This window comes from Thamnophis sirtalis, unplaced genomic scaffold, assembly GCF_051295495.1.
Source record: "Thamnophis sirtalis isolate CommonGarterSnake01/CBP01778 unplaced genomic scaffold, rThaSir2_p1.2 scaffold_10, whole genome shotgun sequence".
Classification (NCBI taxonomy): Eukaryota; Metazoa; Chordata; class Lepidosauria; order Squamata; family Natricidae; genus Thamnophis; species Thamnophis sirtalis.
This window is the reverse complement of record NW_028261390.1, coordinates 39,407,567-39,430,487: the sequence shown is the minus strand read 5'-3', so window position 1 is coordinate 39,430,487 and position 22,921 is coordinate 39,407,567. Positions and strand designations below refer to the sequence as shown.

The 22,921-nt window shown below is 42.3% G+C and overlaps 1 protein-coding gene and 1 long non-coding RNA gene across 3 annotated transcripts in view; both read left to right on the top strand.

The window, feature by feature from the left end:
* SPRY1 (sprouty RTK signaling antagonist 1) overlaps nt 1-22,921 on the top strand; it is a 503,195-nt gene that overhangs the window by 252,167 nt on the left and 228,107 nt on the right. The window lies entirely within an intron of this gene.
* LOC148043864 (uncharacterized) lies at nt 820-21,377 on the top strand. The gene is made up of 3 exons (XR_015697822.1): nt 820-1,104; nt 18,945-19,055; nt 21,242-21,377. It is a non-coding gene; the product is annotated as an uncharacterized LOC148043864 (long non-coding RNA).

The window sequence follows — 22,921 nt, the reverse complement described above, 5'->3', positions numbered from 1 at the left end:
GTGGAGTTACTCATTAAAAATTATAATAAGTAGGTAATTTAGGGATATGGGAATAGATATCACCATTGGGGGAAAAAAACAACAGAACATATTCACAAAAAAAGCTTTTTTCTGATCACAAATTCAGAGAAATATGTAATATTACTTTAAATCTCCTAATAAAATTTAATATCCACTATGCTTTCTGTCTAGTTACTCTGAAAGGAATTTTTCATATATTTTAGAGACAAAAATACTGAACTATGTAATGCATATCTATGTAAAGTTACATTACCTTGATTTTTAGGTAAATGTTGTGTTTTCCTCTTTAGCATTTGAATTCTTTTTCTGAACCTATATTACTTTTAAACTTTTTTTTCAAGAACACCTACAATAAATTCCCTCACTATTGCAAACTCTTTATTTTTACAAATTTCACAATATGAGTGCATATATGTGTGTTGCAGTTTTGTTTTTCTAAATTCAAAAAACTAGAACAGAGCTGAAGGCAAGAGTTTTGGCAGAAGAGCTTAACACACGGCAAATATCTATACGGATTAGAGGGTTCAGAGAAAGCTTAAGTTGTTTCTTGGAAGTCTATCAGTAATTTTGTTAAGAACACTTCTAAAGATGAAGTCCATCAACAGTTTTAAGTGTCTTAATTCTATTTGAAGAATGAATCAGTCTTGGTACAAAATGATTCACTTGTGTACATTTCATATTCAGTACCTGATGCTTGTCTGTCACATTGAGGGTGCAGATTTATACTTTGTTATTTACATATTTTTCACAAAATCAAAGTGGAAATGCTGGACAAATGTGGTATGAAAGAAATTGATGGCTGCAACCTCCTTATTTCCACTTTTATTTCCTTTAATAGGTCTTGGATCTTTTTTCAAGTCTAAGAAAACAATTGGGGAACATATACTTCTTTGAAAGGTGGCACTTGACATTACTTAGAACTTACTGGCAACTCACTGGAACTTCTACAAATAAATCAGACAAATCACAGAGAAGATGTATTACTAAATCATATTGCAGAACTATGGAAACAAGCATAAAAGAGCATTAAAAAAAAGCATTAAAAAGGCTACAATTGAGAAGAAAAACTTCTTCAGTGGCCAGGTTGGTTCTATTTAAATCCTCTATAGATTTTTATAAACAACAGTAAATACCCAGGTGTTTCAAACTTTGGAAAAGACTTGTTTAATTTCATCATTCTAAAAACAAAATGATCTAGCTAAACGATTTAGCTCCTGGCTTATTACAATATGAACTTTTTTCAAACTATATAGTCTATTGCATTTCTCTCTCCCCCCCCCCCCCACTTTTTTTTGCTTCCTTTCAAACCCTTTATAAATTTTAACTTTTACTATGATTTGAAATATTGGCTATCCTTCAATACAAAAAATAGACAATCAATTAAAAAAATATTGGAACCATCCCCTATAGTAGGGAAAGTCAGTGTTGCCTTTTCTATGTAGTAAGTTTTCAGTTTCCCTCATTTGCAATGTTAGGATTTATTGCCAAATATTTTGTAGGCTGATAGTTGCATAATTAAGTTTAATTCTACTTTCTGATTATTTTTGTTTGTTTTCGTGTTTTCAAACTATTCCTGGGCAAAAAAAAACCCTTTTGTTCCCATATTTCAACTACTTTTTAAAAAAAATTCGTGTTAATCCTATAGTATCCAACTTTTTTCTTTTTCTTGCCAATAAATATAAAGGAGAAATGAAAAGGAAAAGAAAAATAATATTTATTGATTTCAGCAGTTCTGTAATTACAAATTGTTCAATGAAGATATTAGCACAGCTTATGATATATTTATCTTTTACATCTTTAAACTTGCAATATTATGGATTGAAGTGGCTTTCTCTAAATTATTAGGTTTAAAACTAAAAACACAAACAAAAAAAGAAAAAAATACTAACCAAACATTTTTTGAAAAATAAAAGTCCTGTATTTTTTAGATAATTTTTATCTATTAAATACTAATCTAATATTGTTACACAGTACTAGACTTTAAAAAAAATCAAAGCAGGCAATAGGAGATACACCATAAGGATTTACAATTATTGGTTATCATAAAATTATTTTTGCAAAGAAAGGAGTGGGATGGAGTAGGATTGAAGTGCTCGACAGGTCTCTGGATTATTTCTGATATGTTTGTGAGGTTTTTTGACCTTAGACTGTAGTTTATAAAGTGCTTCTCTTTACAAGCATCTAACTGCAGTAAAAATGTGCCTCTGAAGCACTCTCTCTCTCTCTCTCTACTATGTTCTTATAGTATTGATTTCATCGCCAGCCCATACCTGAGGCAATTGTCTCACAATGCCATTTTTGTTAGGGCAGTACAGAATCCATATTTTTAAAATTGGTCTCTCTCTGTTTACTTGACAGGTCTCCAAGATAATTCATGTTCTAGTGAATTAGGTATGATAGATACCCAGGCATTATACAAAGGAAATCCACCAAACCTCCTTTTTTCATGTTACTTCTTCTCCTGTCTCCCAATTAAGGAGGGCACAATTTGCTGTTATGTCTATAATAGAATTGGGATTATAATAGGAACAGTAATTTTTTTGCTAATAGAGGTTTTCTACTGGTGCAAGGATGAATACATAGAACTTCACAGAACATAAAATTTAAATGAACCATGAGGAATATCCCAAAAACTATAAAACAGATTTTTGTGTAGAAAGGCCATGAACTCCATCAAGTTCTGGTGCTCAAAATAAATTCCTGCTCTCATAATTATTTCATTTTGAAGATATATCTTTTATATCAGATTTTAATTGTTCAGCAATCTATTATATGAGTCGCAATGCAATTTAGTTAGAACTGGAGGGATTTCTGACATTATTCAAGACTTTTAAGATTTCTTTTTAAGATTTTTCCTAGGTAGTGCCTCTCTTCTTTTTGAATGGGTTTTAATTTTGAAGAAGCCGGAAATGCTAGTACTGACAAATTAAAAAGAAATCTATTTCATCTGGAAATAGAGCCTAGGGACTGCATACAAGACAGATCAGATATGTTCCATTAGTTGAATGAAGTCAGGGATAGTGCTTAATAGAAGTATGTCTTGACATTTTTCTCCTAAACGGCATTAAAATGTATAATACAAAGATAAAAAATGAAAAACAAAAATAACTGTATTTCTGGGATATGGGTGGTGGTGGTTGCTTAATCAAGAAATATAGGACAAATTTCTTTGATTGCTTTTGGGGAGTAGATAACTAGCAATTTCTCAGTATAACTTAATAAAACAACTACAATGTAGAAAAGTTGACTTAATTCAATCAACTTTGTATCATCCTAGTTATCATTTAGAACACGGGCAATTATATTTCCTACCTATTTCACCATGCTGAATGTATTTATATTTTGTGAAAAGTTATAACTGATTGATGTCAGATTTTGTTTTTCTGACCATTTAATTTTTAATAAGAACCAGCATGGATTAGGAAGAATAATCAATGCCATCTCATCTACAGCACTGAATCATAAGTAACCGATTATTGTTATTGGAATGATCCTTTTTAGCTAGGAATGCAATGTGAAGCCCTGAGACTATTTAAATTTGATCTGCATTCCACTATAGCATTGTTTTGGTTTTTGATTCTAGAGTGACAAATAGCAATCAGTAAAATGAATGAATAGCTATTAATTATCAACTGTTTTAAGTTATCTTCTTGACTTATATTAATCCCTTCTTTTTTTTTCTTGTAGAATTGTGGGCATATTTTGTAAAATAAAGTTTTAACAACACTTGAACAAATCCATTTTTTCCCTCGGTAATGTGATTAACTGTCTGGAATGTCAGCTGGTGAAAAGAATCTCCATGAAGTCTCTGAACAAAGTTACTTCATCCCGACAGCTGGCTGGCTGTGACATTTTTCTATGTTTAACTACTTTCAATGCATGTCAGTCATTAAATCCCCATCTCCCTTTGCTCCAGCCAAAGCTTTGAGAGCAGGTATTTGTCTTTTGCTTCCTGTCTGTTTCATCTGTTGAGAATAGGCTTGAAAAACTCCTAGCTAATTAGAAAGTTCTATTGAGAAAATAATTCCCAAACAGCTGTGGAACAGCATTTTATTCCAACATATTAACTTTGTCTGTCAGCAGATACCTGATTTTCTTGACAAGTGGCAAGTCCTTGGATCCATCACATAATGCAATGTGATTCTAACTGCATTGCATGGTTGTCCTTATATGAAAAAATGTCTACTGTGATAGTGGAGGTGCTCCATATTTAAACAGAAATGTGCCAGAAATAAAGGTAGACTAAGCAAGTAACCAAACTGTGGTCTGTACCGATGGGACAATTGTTTGTTTTGCTACTATCAGGAGCAACTGCTTCTTAGCACAGGCCACATCATAGTACTATTTTAGGAGTTAATGTAAGAATTACATTAGGGCAAGGGTGTCAAACTCGCGGCCCATGGGCTTGTTGCAGAAAATGACAGGCGTTAGACTTCTCAGGATACAGGAAAAGTTTATTTGGCAGCCAGAAAGTTCAGAAAGCTAGCCCATGGCTAGAATTGCAAGTTCTGAACAACCTTAATTATTGAAGCATGCATTCTTATACATTCTCAAAAGCATTGCAACACGGAAATACTTAACACATTTCTTAGTGGTTACCTTGAGGAGAAAACCTTATAAGGAGATGGGATCTTACTTCTCCTTTTATTTATGGAGTACGTGTCATTAACGAACTTTAATTGAACCTTGGACTTTTGACATAGTTTTTGACATCTTGTGGTTAGGCACTGGCTTCCTGTTTCTTTTGCAAGTTCCAACTCTTGTCTATGTGGCTTTTAATATAGAAGTAAAGGGGATCTAAGAGGCTGTCCAGCCTGACCCAGTAGGTTTCACACTTAATGTCCAAATCTCACTTTATGTCTGCTTTAGGCTGGATGCGTCAAGCACTGGCCACGCCCACCCTCAGTTTAGCAAAGGGGGGGAGTTGCAATACGTCACGTGATGACAACGTGACACTGAGAGTTTGACACCCCTGCATTAGGGCAATGATAGTAGAACTACAGCAAAATGAATCCCAGTAGAGCAAGACTAGAGTTTATACAAATGCTATGGATCATGGATAAAACGAATAAGAGAAAAATCAAACTGAAATGGCAACAAACTATTAATTCTGTTATAACAGGGGTTCCCAACCACTGGGCCACGGCCTGTTTAGAGCCAGGTTATAGAAGCAGCAGGCAAGTGCATGTGCGCAGCCCATTTGGGCGAGTGGCAGGTGCATGTACCTGCTACTTGTGCAAATCGAGCTGCGTGCATGTGCGCATACCTGCCACTAACATGGAAGCATCTGCTCTCTCCCAGTACCAGCCTGGTCCACCAAGTGGAAAGATTGGAGACTGCTAATCTCAAATGTTGTTACTAGTGGGTTGAAGTTTGAGAATTCCAATGTGAATTTATCTAAACCATTTCTCTTAGAATAAAACATGAACATGAACTTTCTTAATTTTTGCATTTTTCATTTCTCCAGATATTGTGATGCATCTTTCATAGCACATTTTTAAAACAAAAGTTTTAGGACAAATAATTGAATATGATACCAAATAAATTTAGAAAAACATATACTTATATATGCCTATGCAAAAAAAAAAAAAATCCCTAGAGTTACAGATTAACATGGAATAGGAGTGGACATGAAAGAGAGTGATACAGATTAAGCCTAAGTGATCCTTCCCTACCTACTAATTAGTCATGTATATAAATACTTCCAGTTTACTCTGAAAGTTTTCTGTACCTAAAAAAGAGATATCAATGGTTTTACAAAAAGAGATGTTCATGGTTTACAGCAAGTTTAATGATGATTTAAAGCAGGGGTGTTGTGGGTCGGATGCATCACATGCAGGCCATGCTTACCCCAACTCTGCAAAGGGGAAAAAAAAGTTGCGAAATTTCATGTGACGGCAATGTGACACCACAAGTTTGACAGCTGTGATTTAAAGGTAAAAAGTTACAGCTATTTTTTGCTGAATTAAGTCCCATATGCTTGACTATGAAAACAGTTTCAGCAACATAAAAATCCATTTTATCATTCTCATGGTTTGGTTATATTATTCTGCATTGTCATTAATTTAAACATTTGGAAAAAGCAGTTATCCATTTAATCATTTATTTACAGGACCTCTATGGCTTCCTACCTCATATGATCTACCAGAAATCCATTAAAAATGTGAAAAACAAAAGTACCCTGCCCTTAGGCATCAGACCAATAATCCTTGCAGCTCCAGCCCCACTTTAGTCCAATGCATGAGATAAGAGCCAGGTTTTCATCCCCCCACTCTGGAAGGCTAAAAGGATAGGAATCTCCTGGCTTTCAGGTGAGAGGCTGCTCTAAAAAGCTGGGGTGGCTATTGAGAAGGCACACCTCTGAGGTCCATCAGATGACAACATTTAAGGGAGAGAACCTACAGCATTTCCATCCTTTGTAACCTAGTAGGAGGGGCAGACACCACTAGTAACCTATCCTGTGTCATGTAGGATTTTAAAGGTAACAACCTGCAACTTGAATTGCAGTTAGAAAGTAACTGGAAACCAGTGCACAGTGTGCAGCAATGGTGTTACTTGGGTGAATCACAGAATGTCCAAAACGACACATACTGCTGCATCATCCTGGACCATTTGCAGCTTTCGGATGGTTTTAAACAGTTTGGAGTACATTAAACTAATTCAAATAGGAGGTGACTAAAACATGAATGAATGTAAGCAAGGTCTCCGAGTTCAGGAATGGATACAATAGCCATACAAGATGGATTTGTGCAAAGGTCCCCTGGGCCACAGCTTCTACCTGTTCTTCCAGCAGGGTCATGAATCCAAAAGGGAACCCCCAAAATGTACACCAAATATGAATGGGAGCGTGTTACTTTGTTGAGCCAAAGATATCAACATACTTGATTCTATGACCCCAAAACTACACAATGTCTTGCTGAGATTAAGTCGTAGCTGGTTCCTCTTGCTCCAGGCCCTTATAACCTCCAGGCATTGAGCCAAAACCTGAACAGCATCACTTGACCAGAAAGTTATCTCAATTATTATCAGAAACAAATAAAAATAATAATAAAGGGCAGTATGCAGATTTTGCAAAGGTAACAACAGAAATAAAAGACTTTATCTATAAAATATTATAATCATTGACGAATGCAGGATAACTCTTGGGATTTAGTGTCAGTCTCTGCTTTGCTGTGGCTTCGGCTGCCATGAAACGGGGAGGGAGGGCATGGTATTTGGGAGGGGTTACTCATTGTGCTGGAGGAAGGTTCTGGAGTTCAGCTGCTGGTCGGACTACGCATGCGTGGGAGATTCCCGCCAGGACTAACAGCACCGACATTCCATCTTCGTGATGCCTTTTGAAGTTATCTCACATCTGACACTTGAGAGAATTATGATTGGACTGTAACTGTGATGCCAAGGGGTGAGGAAAGGGCTATTCTATATATCAATCGCTTTCGCGCCTAAATAATCAGATTTCGCTTCGCTATGCCTTTAATCATTTATAATTAGTAAAAGTACACTTGATTTCTACACATGGAGTCTTGTGGTCTTCTTTCCTAATTATCTAATGGAGAGGTGCTGACAGTAAGCGAAATCTCACTCGCACCCCACCAGGAGATTTCAACCTTCCGTGGGGGGTGTACCTACAAGAAGAAACGAGGGAGATGTCTTTGCAAGCAACCGATGAAGAAATTGAAAGGGAAACCGCTGACCCATCATTACCTGGGAGAATGGCTGGGTTAGGAATAGCGGACCCTGTGATTCCCCCTCATTGTTCCTTGACTGTGGGGCAAAAAGAGGACAGCAAAAGTTGGGATGCTGGAGTTACCAGGAGAAAACAAAAGGCGAAGCCACTTGAGATGGAACAAATCTTGCCCGAACGGAAACCCCGAGAAAGAGACCAAACGGAAGACTTTGAACAAAGGTACTCTATGCAAAAATTCAGGGAGGGTGAAGAGGCCGAGGGGGGATGGGAGCAAACTAACCCAGAGACTGCTTCTCCCCCCCCCAGCCAGGGCAGTTGCCAGAGCTGGGGGGCCCCCCAGAAGACACAGAATGGCAAAAGTCCCTCCCTTAACTGTAAAATATGATGGGAATCCGAAAAAACTGGGCCTCTTCATTATGCAAGTTTATAACTTTATGGAAATTTATGGACCCGATTTAGAATCAGATGACATAAAAGTACGAATGGTGTTGCTTGCTTTGGAGGAAGAGGCAGCCGAATGGTGCTTAAGTCTATACCAAAGCAATTCCCCCCTCCTGAGGGATTTTGATGCTTTTATGACTGCGTTTAAGAGAAGATTTGATGACCCCCTAACTGAGAAACGGGGAAAGTTGAAATTTATGACCCTCAGGCAGGGAGATAGACCGGTGGCTCAGTATATTCAGGAGTTTCAACAACTCTCTGCTTATATGAGAGGTTGGTCTCAGGAAGCACTTTTGGACCAATTTGCATTAGGATTAAATGAGGACATTTATCAACAATGTGTTAATCGACACCTTCCCAAGCGTGTTACAGCTTGGTATGAAAATGCTGCAGACATTGAGCTTGATTTGATTAGACTTCAACGTGCGAGGGATGAGAGAGAGAGAGAGAGAGCAGAAAAATCACACCCCCCAACTCAAAAGCCCCCTTTCCGAGCCAGGGGTGAAGGAAAGGGAAGCTCCACAGGCAAAGTCAAGCCGTTCACATGTTTCCGTTGTGGGAGGGGGGGCCACCGTGCCCCAGAGTGCCGCGCTAAGCTTCCCGCGACCACCCCACCCCCTGCCAAGAGGGAAGGGAAGACGAGCAAGGCCCCAGACAAGAAGAAGAAAGAAGCTGCCTTCGCTGCTGATGGCCCCCCCCCCCCGCGGTTCAGGCAGAATGTGGAGGAAGAAGCTGACGCCACCGCCAGCTCCTCTGATGACTCCGATGATGACGCCTCGCCTCGCTGGGTGAGTTCAAACAAAGGCCCCATGCTGATCCCAATAGAATTAAGGGTGCCGCCCGATGGGGTGTCAGAGCAGCTTCCCGCCCTCCTTGACTCGGGTTGTTCCCGATGTATGATCAACCCTGCAATGGTGGAAAAACTGGGCCTCAAATTAAGGACTTTGAAAACCCCTATTGTATTTTGCCAAATAGATGGGTCCATAGCAGTGGGTGGCCCAGCCCCCTTCTATACTGAACCTCTAGAGATGAAAATGGGCACCCACATAGAATTAATCTCTTTTATTGTGGCTCCTGGAATGGACAGACCCCTCATTTTAGGCCTCCCCTGGCTTCGAAAATGGAACCCTCGCATAAATTGGAGGGAGGGATGGCTGCGCATCTGCACAAGCACACCTCCAAACGGGGAGGGCGTTTCCCCAGAGCCGGCTGGCTGCAGCCCCGCTTTGGTCGCCAGAGGTCAGGAGAGAATTGAAGGAGAGGAAAAGATTCCAAAAGTGTATTGGGACCTGAGGGGAGTTTTTAGTGAAGAATCTTCAGATAAACTTCCGCCCCACAGACCTACTGATTGCTCCATCGATATTTTGCCCGGTGTCAAGCTTCCAAAGCCCCAAATATATTCCATGTCCCCTAGAGAGATGGAGGAAATGAGAAAATTCATTGATAAAAACTTGGAAAGGGGTTTCATCGAGCCAGCATGACCCAAAGTAGCTGCACCCGTGTTGTTCAGAGAAAAGAAGGATGGCTCCCTGAGATTATGTGTTAATTTCAAGAACCTGAATGGTATCTCTGCCCAAAACCTCTACCCGTTGCCGCTAATGAAGGACATGTTAGCCCAATTGGGGAAGGGCCGCATTTTCACTAAAGTGGACCTCAGAGAAGCGTACTATAGAGTCCGCATAAAGGAGGGGGATGAGTGGAAGACTGCTTTCAACTGCTCCCTTGGTTGCTTCCAGTTCCGGGTGATGGCCTTCGGCCTGCAGGGGGCGCCTGCAGTTTTCATGCAATTAATTAATGAGATCTTGCATGACCACCTCTACAAAGGCGTTATCGTATATTTGGACGATATCCTTATTTACACTCAGACTTATGACGAACACGTCACGTTCGTCCGCACTGTCTTGAAAAAACTCAGGGCCGCTGAACTGTATGCCAAATTGTCCACGTGTGAATTTCACCAGGCGAAGATTGACTACCTAGGGTATCGTATCTCCCCCGCTGGCATTGAGATGGACCCTGGAAAGGTGAAGGCGGTCACTGAGTGGGAAGCACCCCGTACCCGCAGGCAATTGCAAAAGTTTTTGGGTTTTGCCAATTTCTATCGTCAGTTCATTCCTTCTTTTGCCAAAATTGTGCTTCCTATCACTAACTTGTTGAAGTCCAAAGGTGGGCCTAAACCTAAGCCAAGCAAGCCACTGGATTGGACCATAGAATGTCAAGCTGCTTTCGAGAAGTTGAAGCGCCTCTTTGCGGCGGAACCGGTTCTGAAGCATCCGGACATGGACAAGCCTTTCGTCGTCCAAGCTGATGCCAGCGACGTGGCTGTTGGGGCCGTCTTGCTTCAAGCCAATGACCAAGGTAATTTGCAACCTTGCGCTTACACCTCCTGCAAGCTCACAGACACTGAAAGGCGTTGGGCAATCTGGGAGAAAGAGGCATTTGCAGTACGCTGGGCCTTGGCCACGTGGCGCCACTTTCTAGAGGGCGCTAAACACCCTTTTGAGGTGTGGACTGACCACAAAAATTTAGACGCTTTGAGGACTCCACGCCGCCTGTCCCCTAAGCAGATGCGCTGGGCTCAGCATTTCAACCGCTTCAATTTTACACTCAAGTACATCCCGGGAGGGAAGAATTTCATGGCTGATGCTTTGTCCAGACTCCCTCAATACAACTGCTCTAAACTGAGTATTGTTCAGCCTGTCGTTCCCGCATCCAGCCTTGCAGCTCTGGTGGTCACTCGACAGCAGGCGTGCTCAAAAGTGCAGGTGCCTCAGGATTTCCTTTCTGACCTCAAACGGGCCCTTCCCCAGGATGACTGGTTCCAGCAGCATCAGGATGAGTGCACTATGAGGGACGATTTACTGTGGATCGGAGCTAAGCTTTACGTCCCAGTGTCAGCTTCTGCTTTGCTGTTGCTTCAGCTGCCATGAAACGGGGAGGGGGGGCATGGTATTTTGGGTGGGGTTACTCGTTGTGCTGGAGGAATGTTCTGGAGTTCTCTGGATGGTCAGACTACGCATGCGTGGGTGTTTCCCGCCTGGACTAACGGCACCGACATTCCATCTTCGTGATGCCTTTTGAAGTTATCTCACACCTGACACTTGAAGGACTTATGATTGGACTAGGCCTATGATGCCAGGGGGTGTGGAATGGGCTATTCTATATATCAACTGCTTTCGCGCCTAATTAATCAGACTTCGCTATGCAACCGCTCTTTAACCATTTTTAATTAGTAAAAGTACATTTGATTTTCCACGTATGGAGTCTCATGGTCTTTCTTTCCTAATTATTAAATGGAGAGGTGCTGACAAGTAGCGAAGTCTCAAAATCACCTTTCCAGGAGATCACCATCTACCGTGGAGGGTGCAAATGTCTTCGCCAGCCAGCGGAGAAAAGGAGGGAGAACTCCCCGCCGAACTCCTGCTTCATGAAGAATTGTCTCAGCTGCAGATATCAAGCCCGGCTGATCCACCTCCCCCCCCCGGTGGTCCACCTCGGTAGGACAAAGAGAGGAGGGGACAAGCTGGGATGTGGGGGTTACCCGAAGAAGACACCAAGAAATACCGCTGGAGGCGGGAGCGGAAAGAAGACCCCAGGGGGGAGATCAACCTGATTACTTGGAACAAAGGTACTTTGGGCAAATATGTGGGGAAGATGAAGAGGTCAGGAGGGGCTGGGAGCGAGAAAACCCACGCGCTGATTCACCCCCCCCTCGAGCTGATTCACCCCCTCCTGCTGGGGCTTTTGCCAGACTAGGGGGGGCCACCTCCCAGAAGACGCAGAATGGCTAAAATTCCCCCCTTGCCTGTGAGATATGATGGAAACCCTTCGCTATGGATTCCAGACCCCCTCGCTTCAGCCAGGCCTTGGAGGGAGACGCGGACGCCCCCCCAGCTCTTCTGATGACTCAGATGATGACACATCGCCTCGCTGGGTGAGTTCAAACAAAGGCCCCATGCTAATCCCCATAGAATTAAAAGTTCTGCCCGATGGGGAGCCGGAGTCCCTTCACGCCTTACTTGACTCAGGGTGCTCCCGGTCAATGATCAATCTTGCTATGGTGGAAAAGTTGGGCCTCAAATTACGTACTTTAAAAACCCCCATTGTCTTTTGCAAAATAGATGGGTCCATCGCGGGGGGAGGGCCCGCTCATTTCTTTACTGAGCCCTTGGAAATGAAAATGGGTTCCCACACAGAACTAATCTCATTCATTGTGGCTCCGGGGATGGACAGACCACTCATTTTGGGCCTCCCTTGGCTTCGGAAATGGAACCCTCGCATAAATTGGAGGGAAGGCTGGTTACGCATTCGCACGAAAGAGCCTCCGGAAGGGGAGGGCGTTCCTGAGAACCCTGTTAAATGCAATCCTGAGGTGGCCGCCAGAGGGCAGGAGAGGATTGAAGGAGAGGAAAAGATTCCTAAAGTGTATTGGGACCTAAGGGGAGTCTTCAGTGAAAAGTCTTCCGACAAACTTCCACCCCACAGACCTACTGATTGCTCCATTGACATTCTACCCGGGGTTAAACTACCAAAACCCCAAATATATTCTATGTCACCCAGAGAGATGGAAGAAATGCGGAATTTCATAGATAAAAATTTGGAACGGGGATTCATTGAACCTGCTCGTCCCAAGGTTGCTGCCCCTGTACTTTTCCGTGAAAAGAAAGATGGCTCTCTCCAATTATGTGTTAATTTTAAAAATTTGAACGGTATATCGGCCCAAAATGTATACCCACTTCCATTAATGAAGGACATGTTGGCCCAGTTGGGGAAGGGCTGCATTTTCACTAAATTGGACCTCAGGGAAGCTTATTATAGGGTCCGCATAAAGGAGGGAGATGAATGGAAGACTGCTTTCAACTGCCCTCTTGGTTGCTTCCAGTTCCGGGTCATGCCTTTTGGCCTGCAGGGGGCCCCTGCAGTTTTCATGCAATTAATCAATGAGATCTTGCATGACCACCTCTACAAAGGAGTTATCGTATATTTGGACGATATCCTTATCTATACTCGCTCCTATGATGAACATGTCGCACTTGTGCGCACTGTTTTGAAAAAACTCAGAGCTGCTGATCTTTATGCCAAATTATCCAAGTGTGAGTTTCACCAAACTAAGATTGACTACCTTGGATATCGCATCTCTCCAGCTGGCATTGAAATGGACCCTGAAAAGGTGAGGGCGGTCACTGAGTGGGACGCGCCTAGAACTCGTAGACAATTGCAAAAAATTTTGGGTTTTGCTAATTTCTACCGTCAATTCATTCCTTCTTTTGCCAAAATTGCGCTTCCTATAACTAATTTGCTGAAATCCAGAGGTGGTCCTAAACCTAAGCCTAGCAAGCCTCTTGACTGGACCATGGACTGCCAAGCGGCTTTCGAGAAACTGAAACGCCTTTTTGCTGCGGAGCCGGTGCTGAAGCATCCCAACATGGACAAGCCTTTCGTCGTCCAAGCTGATGCCAGCGACGTCGCTGTTGGGGCCGTCTTGTTGCAATCCAACGACCAAGGTAACCTGCAACCTTGCGCGTACACCTCCTGCAAGCTCACAGACACTGAGAGACGTTGGGCAGTTTGGGAGAAGGAGGCATTTGCGGTGCGGTGGGCCCTGACCACGTGGCGCCATTTTCTGGAAGGCGCTAAGCACCCTTTCGAGGTGTGGACTGACCACAAGAATCTGGAGGCTTTGAGAACGCCGCGCCGTCTCTCCCCCAAACAAATGCGGTGGGCCCAACATTTCAACCGGTTCAATTTCACACTCAAGTACATCCCTGGTGGGAAGAATTTCATGGCGGACGCCTTGTCCAGACTCCCTCAATACAACTGCTCTAAACTGAGCATCGTGCAACCGGTGGTTCCCACTTCCAGCCTGGCGGCTCCGGTGGTTACTCGCCAGCAGGCACGAGCAAAAGTAGACGTGCCTCAAGATTTTCTTTCTGACCTCAAACTCGCCCTTCCCCAGGATGACTGGTTCCAGAAGCATCAGGATGAGTGCACAATGAGGGACGAATTGCCATGGATCCGCGCCAAATTGTATGTCCCCACCTCCCTTCGTCCCGTTGTCCTCCAACGTGCTCACGACTCCAAATTGGCGGGTCATTTTGGTTTTGTAAAAACTTTGCATTTAGTGAAAAGACAATTTTGGTGGCCATCTTTGAAAAAGGACATTGAACTTTATGTTGCCAGTTGTCCCGTTTGTGCGGCCGCGAAACGCCCCCCAGGGAAACCGCAGGGATTGCTCCAGTCTGTTGCCCGACCTGTTGCCCCTTGGAGGGAGATCTCTATGGACTTTATTGTTGAGCTCCCCGAGAGCCAGGGGCACACCGTCATTTGGGTCGTTACAGATTTGTTTTTGAAACAAGTTCATTTCGTGCCCTGCCACAAGATTCCTTCCGCTAAGGCGCTGGCTAAACTCTTCATTTCCCACATTTATCGTTTGCATGGGGTGCCTGATCGCATCATCTCCGATAGAGGTGTCCAGTTCACCTCAGTGTTCTGGAAGGAATTTCTCAAACGTATTGGCTCCGCCCAGGGCCTTAGCTCCGCCTACCATCCTCAGACTAATGGCGCTTGTGAGAGGACTAATTCTGTTCTTGAACAATATTTACGTTGTTTCATCAATTATCAACAAGATGATTGGGTGGACTTATTGCCGCATGCTGAGGTGGCCTACAACAATTCTGTCCATTCCAGCACTGGTTTCACACCTTTCCGGGTGGTGTAGGGTCAAGATTTTGTTCCTATTCCTGAATTGCCTCGTGACCAGCCGCAAGTTCCGTCCGTCGCTGACTGGAGCGAACGTCTCAGCCGTATTTGGCCTTTGACCCTGGCGACTCTGGATGCTGCACATCGTGCCCATAAAAAACAGGCGGATAAAAGGCGTACACAGCCATATGAATACCGGGAGGGTGACTTGGTTTATTTGTCCACAAAGTTCCTTCACACCACGCAGAAGTCCAAAAAGTTGGGGCCGAAATATGTGGGTCCGTTCCCCATCGTGAAGGTCATCAATCCTGTCTCTGTTCGCTTGCAGTTGCCCAAGCACCTTAGCTGGGTTCACCCGGTATTCCACATTAACCTGATTAAGCCTGTTCGTGTTTCACATTTACGTCCTCCTGATGACCCTCCGCCTGCTCCTTTGCTGATCGATGGTGAACGGCACTTTGAAGTTCGTCAAATACTTGATTCCCGCAAGCGGCGTAATCGCATCCAATACTTGGTGGCTTGGAAGCATTTTCCTCCCTCTCATGCGGAATGGGTTGACAAGTCCCATGTTCGTGCCCCCCGGCTGCTTCAGAAGTTTTATGATGCGTATCCTGACAAGCCTTAATTTTTCTCTTTTCCCCTCCCTGTTTCTTTTTGTGTTTTGTTGTTCGTCCGTTTGTTTGTGTTTTTTTTTAGGCCTGAACGCCTTTTTCCGGGGGACGGCTGGATGTCAGCTTCTGCTTTGCTGTTGCTTCAGCTGCCATGAAACGGGGAGGGAGGGCATGGTATTTTGGGTGGGGTTACTCGTTGTGCTGGAGGAATGTTCTGGAGTTCTCTGGATGGTCAGACTACGCATGCGTGGGTGTTTCCCGCCTGGACTAACGGCACCGACATTCCATCTTCGTGATGCCTTTTGAAGTTATCTCACACCTGACACTTGAAGGACTTATGATTGGACTAGGCCTATGATGCCAGGGGGTGTGGAATGGGCTATTCTATATATCAACTGCTTTCGCGCCTAATTAATCAGACTTCGCTATGCAACCGCTCTTTAACCATTTTTAATTAGTAAAAGTACATTTGATTTTCCACGTATGGAGTCTCATGGTCTTTCTTTCCTAATTATTAAATGGAGAGGTGCTGACACCCAGCCTCTCTTCGTCTCGTCGTTCTCCAACGAGCTCACGATTCTAAGTTGGTGGGTCACTTTGGGTTTGTAAAGACATTGCATCTGGTGAAGAGGCAGTTTTGGTGGCCCTCTTTGAAAAAGGACATTGAACTTTATGTTGCCAGTTGTCCGGTCTGTGCAGCCGCTAAACGGCCACCTGGAAAGCCACAAGGCCTACTTCAATCCGTAGCCCACCCTGTTGCCCCTTGGAAGGAAATTTCTATGGACTTCATTGTTGAACTTCCCGAGAGCCAGGGGCACACCGTCATTTGGGTGGTTACAGACTTATTTTCAAAACAAGTTCATTTTATTCCGTGCCACAAGATTCCTTCTGCAAAGGCACTGGCTAAACTCTTCATTTCTCACATTTACCGTTTGCATGGGGTGCCTGATCACATCATTTCCGATAGAGGTGTCCAGTTCACTTCTGTTTTCTGGAAGGAATTTCTTAAACGCATTGGCTCCACCCAGGGACTAAGCTCCGCCCACCACCCTCAGACTAATGGGGCTTGCGAGAGGACTAATTCTGTTCTGGAACAATATTTACGTTGTTTCATCAATTATCAGCAAGATGATTGGGTGGACTTGCTGCCACATGCTGAAGTGGCCTATAATAATTCTATCCATAGCAGCACTGGTTTCACTCCTTTTTGTGTTGTTTTTGGTCAGGATTTTGTTCCTATTCCTGAACTTCCCCGTGAGCAGCCACAAGTTTCTTCTGTCGCTGATTGGAGCGAACGTTTGAGCCATGTTTGGCCTTTGGCTCTTAGTACTTTGGATGCTGCGCATTGTGCTCATAAGAAACAGGCTGATAAGAAGCGTGCACAACCTTACCAGTACAGGGAGGGTGACCTAGTTTATTTGTCCACGAAATTCCTCCAAACTACACAAAAGTCAAAGAAATTGGGACCTAAGTACGTGGGTCCATTTCCCGTCATCAAGATCATCAATCCTGTTTCAGTTCGTTTGCAGCTGCCCAAGCATCTCAACTGTGTTTATCCTGTATTCCATGTTAACCTCATTAAGCCTGTTCGTGTTTCTACTTTACGTCCACCTGTGGACCCTCCGCCTGCCCCACTGTTGGTTGATGGTGAACGTCATTTTGAAGTTCGTGAGATATTGGACTCTCGGCGGCGGCGAAATCGGATACAGTACCTGGTCGCTTGGAAGCATTATCCTCCATCTCATACCGAATGGGTGGACAAGTCCCATGTGCGTGCCCCCCGACTGCTTCAACAATTTTATTCTGCTTATCCTGACAAGCCTTGACTTTTTCTCCCCCCCTCTTTTTCTCTTCTGTTTTTTGTTGTTTGTCTGTTTGTTTGTGTTTTCTCGTTTTCCAGGCCTGACTGCCTTTTTCCGGGGGACGGCCGGATGTCAGTCTCTGCTTTGCTGTTGCTTCGGCTGCCATGAAATGGGGAGGGAGGGCATGGTATTTGGGAGGGGTTACTCATTGTGCTGGAGGAAGGTTCTGGAGTTCAGCTGCTGGTCGGACTACGCATGCGTGGGTGATTCCCGCCAGGACTAACGGCACCGACATTCAATCTTCGTGATGCCTTTTGAAGTTATCTCACACCTGACACTTGAGAGAATTATGATTGGACTGTAACTGTGATGCCAAGGGGTGGGGAAAGGGCTATTCTATATATCAATCGCTTTCGTGCCTAAATAATCAGATTTCGCTTCGCTATGCCTTTAATCATTTATAATTAGTAAAAATACACTTGATTTCTACACATGGAGTCTCATGGTCTTCTTTCCTAATTTTCTAATGGAGAGGTGTATGTCATGATAATTGTTTGTTTTTCATGTAATGTGCAATTTTATGGAGGTGAAAAAAGTCGGTTGTTGCTGTAGTCTGTTTTTAATAAATAGCAGTTCTCCATCTGAAGTATAACAAGAAGTATCTATCAACTTTAAAAAGCTGTGAGCCAAAATAAATGAAAGTGTAGAAATTTTATTCTAAAACTTTTCTAAATATTAAATTAAAAAGATAATGCATTTTACCAATAAAATTATGTTGCGTTAATTTGGCTGATTTTAAGTTGGTAGGATATTCTGTAACTCCATTACTTCTTTCTTTTTAGTGTGAGCTAATGGGTACTGCTTAACCTTAAAAGTTTTAGGTTAGACAATGCTATCCTATATCCTGGTGTTGCGATCCGATCCTAAAAAAAAAAATGCAAGTATGCATGGTCTTACTATTTAACAGTTTAAACACTAGCTCTGAATTCTTAAAAAAGGTAATGGAAGTAAAGAACAGATTTGTTTAAAAAGGTTTTTATTAGGTAAACATTAAAAACGTTGGACATAGTGCGACATTTCTGGCATAGTCATTTCCATAAAGTTTTTTTGATCCTACAGCAATAACAGTTTATATCCATTACATAGCCATGTGTGGTCAGTCAAATTACCTACCCATTAATCCCTTTCATCATATAGTCACTATCAGTACATATACTGTACATATCAAATTCCTACCTATTGTACAATATTAATACCATATTTTCCAGTTCTTAACTTATCCGTGTTTTTCCGTCCTGACCTTTTCCCCTCAATTCTAATCATCGGTACCATTTGTCCCAGATTTCGTGGTATTCCATTTCACCCTTGTCTGGAAGTAAAGAACAAATTGATGGTGTTGTGTGTATGTGTGATTCCATCTCTATCTCTATTTCTATCAAATGTGTATTTACTATATACCAGGTTATATTTCCAAGGACAATGTATTGTTGGCCATATATATGATGCTTATTAATCATATAGTTAGTGAATCACAAGTATCCATGTTGAAATTAATTATGACCATGTATGTGATATGTTGTGTTCCATGACTCAGATAATTGTGCCAGACATCACAATGCAAATCGGTAAATGCAATGCTGGTATATCATCATGACTAATTTCATTATTTTGATGTCATTGTAGTTTGTGCCAAATGGCAGTAGATCAAGGGTTTATTGAAGAGAAGGAAGACTAGTTCATCTGTTCATCAATCACATGCCAGAATAACCAGTGTGTATTTGCCTAAAGAATAAGGTAAGTATTTGAAACACCTCTGTTTCAGTTTGCAGGCCTTGAGTATATATCTGAAATACATTCCAATAAAAATAAAAAATTGGCCTGGTGAAGACATATATTTAGACATATTTTTAGAAAAGTTAACCCAAGTAGCATGCAAAAAAAAAATCTCAGACTTGGGTTTATTTGTGGTTTATGTTAGCATATAATTTATAGAAATTGGTAATAAAAATACCTTATTGGGATTGGCAAAAATTAGAGAGAAAGATTACAACTAACTGAGTTACTTGCGTGGAAGAGGCAAGCCAACATAATTTGGGAGGCCTCAAATTTCAAGCTTGCTGTTTGTTCTTCCAGACAACTAGATTCAAATCAAAATAGTCAAAGCAATGTTTAAAGTACATTATTTAAAGACTGAATCTCTAATTTTAGCAGAAGTCTATTCAAATAGAAAGAAGTTTAATAATGCTTTAAAACATTTGTATTCCTATAGAAAAACAAAATAAAAGAAATGCATGTGCATATCTTGCAATTCTTATTGTTTTTAGTGTGTTACACAAAGATCTATTTTTCCAAAATTTTCAAAATAATGTTAAGCTGCTTGAACTTTTAGTTTTGCTATGGATTGGTATATCAAGGTGTTGGTTATTACCTTTAAAGCCCTGCATGGCTTAGGACCAGCATACCTGCGAGACTGCCTACTGCCACACTCCTCCCAACGGCCGGTAAGATCCCACAGGGTGGGCCTCCTTCAGATGCCGTCAGCCAGACAATGTCGGCTGGCGGCTCCCCGGAGGAGAGCCTTCTCTGTGGCTGCCCCGACCCTTTGGAATGAACTATCCCCAGAAATCCGGACCTCACCCACTCTCATGGCATTCAGAAAAGCTGTTAAGACCTGGCTATTCCGGCAGGCCTGGGGCTGTTGACCTCATTGTTATTAGAGCCAAGGTGGCGCAGTGGTTAAATGCAGCACTGCAGGCTACTGCTAGATCAGCAGTTCAGCGTTCAAATCCCACCGGCTCAGGGTTGACTCAGCCTTCCATCCTTCCGAGGTGGGTAAAATGAGGACCCAGATTGTTGGGGGCAATATGCTGACTCTCTGTAAACCGCTTAGAGAGGGCTGAAAGCCCTATGAAGCGGTATATAAGTCTACTGCTATTGCTATTGCTATTGTTGAGGTCCAGCCCCGACTTAAATGAATGTATCTGTGTTGTTTTTTAACTTGTCTATTTTATTTTTATTTTCTTTTGTTTTCTTTTCTTTCCCCTCTCTGTAAGCCGCCCGGGGTCCTCCGGGATTGGGCGGCCTATAAATAAAATTAAACTTGAAACTTGAAACTAGTGGAACTTAATATCCAGGATTAAGATCCTGTCGAAGATCATATTATGGATATGATCTAATTCTAGATTTCAGACTTTGGCTAGCATCACCAATATAGCGCTAATGCTGCACACTATTATTTTCATCTATATTATTGTCACACACACACACACACACACACACACACACAAACGGCAGGTACAGAAAAGAAAAATAGAAAAAGAACTAGAAAATAAAGAAAAAATGTCATAAAGGAAAAGAAAAGAATAGCTTACCCCTTCACTACAAAAAATAAAAACAATTTTAATATTGTATCATCTTCTCTTAAAATTAAACAAAATTCATCATTTCCCCATATCCCATATCTGATCCATAAACAAATTCTTAAAGCCTTGTAATTTGATGTGAGAAAAATCCTTTGAGATTTATCGAAAACAACATATATATTTAACCTTGATCAAATAAGCCAACTTTATATATTCTTCTTTTAATTCTAACAATCTTGATCTTTTAAAGGTCAAACAATATCATATAAATTGATTTCTTTTTATTTTTATTCATTCTCATACTAGAGTGGAGGGGTACTTTGACAAGCAGTGCTAAATGTACATTTAGTATTTTGTTTTGTATTTGCAAATATCTGTGTGTCTGTGTGTGTGTATGTATGTGTGTGTGTGTTTATGTTGTGTGTGTGTGTGTGTGTGTGTGTATAATTTTTGGATGTTTTTAATACTGTGTTTTGCATTTTATCTTTATGGGTTTTACTCTATAAGAAATCATCTTTATAGCTTATGTTGCATTTGCATGAAGGACTGATTGATTTCTCAGTAAAATTTAATCACAATCATAACTAACAAGCAGCATCCTATCATTTTCATTTTTAGATGGAGCATTGATTGTTTTGATGGTAGTCCAGATTCAGACATCTCTTGAAACATCATGAAGTCCCAAAACAGATTGCTGAAGTCGGAGTCTAGGCAACATGTGATCCACTGCATCATTTTTTCAGAGATATTTACTAGTCCAGAATGCGGCCGCGCGAGTGATCGTGGGCGCACCATGGTTCGCCCACATAACACCGATCCTCCGCGAGCTGCGCTGGCTACCTGTTGGTCTCCGGGTGCACTTCAAGGTCCTACTTACCACTTACAAAGCGCTCCATGGTAGTGGATCTGGCTATTTGAGAGACCGCCTTCTGCCAATTACCTCCCTGCGTCCCATCAGATCGCACAGGGTAGGCCTCCTCCGAATTCCATCCGCCAGTCAGTGCCGACTGGCGACTACGCGGAGGAGAGCCTTCTCAGTTGCAGCTCCGACGCTATGGAACAATCTCCCCGTGGAGATTCGCACCCTCACCACAGCCCAGGCCTTCCGCACGGCCCTCAAGATCTGGCTATCCCGTCAGGCCTGGGGATAAAAAATCTAGTTTGTCCCCTCCCGAATGATGAATGAATGTTGTGCTCCATTTTTAAAATTATGTATTGTCTTATGTTTTTTGTCTTGTACCCCCTTTCCCGCGTTTTGTAAGCCGCCCTGAGTCCCCTCAGGGAAAAGGGCGGCCTATAAATTATAATAAATACGAAATACGAAATACTAACCCAAGCAGAGAAAAAGAATGACCATGAATGGTTTCCCACTGTGTTTGCTTGTGGAAACCTTGCACTGAGAATGTCAACAAGGAAACCATCAGGAAGGCTGAAAATTTTTCAGGTTATTCTCTTCCACCTATGCAATCTTCCCAAATCCCTCTGCCTTTGTGCCATGCCAGTCATTTGTGAACTTTCATGCACATTTCCCAATTCATGCAACACTCTTGCACACCTGTCCTGACCTGTGCTGCACCATCACACTCCTTTCCTGACTCTTGTAGCACCTCTTAGGTATCCTAAGCACACAACCCCTTACTTGCTCCATGCTTTTTGTATATCCTCCCTAACTCTCACCAAATCTCTTGTGCAATCCCTTGCTCCAACCTCACCTGACAAGCATCTAGTTTTCTGCTGTCATCCTTGAATTTGCAACCTCTGGCCTGCTTCCCCACTGACTGCTTGTTGGAAGCTAGCAGGGAATGTTGGCAATCATGATCAGGTTCAGGTTTCCTCCTGGTTTTGCCATTGATTTGTGGTAAGTTGTCAGGGAGTGTTGGAAATAATGAACATATGACCATGACTGATCATGCCAGAATGGTGACACAGAAGCCCTGAAGCAGCCATAACTTTTTCAAATTTCAATCCCACAGGATTCCAGATTTTTGGATACATTATGTTAGCTCATTTGAGACACCTCAATTCACAAATTGTTGCCCTAATGGTCATTTCATCCAGTTGTAGATGACAAATAGACATGATAGTTTTAGTATGTGTGTACGTGTGTATACACACACAATATAAACACGTACACACAAACCCTAGTTGGCTTCTTCATGTGTGTTTTTTTTTGTCTCAGATGAGATCCACGCTATGCTACTAGTTATATTAACTCATTAAATAACTAGATATTCAGAACCAGATACCCCATTTTTTAAATTTTCATTTCATTTCATTTATTAAATTTCTATGCCGCCC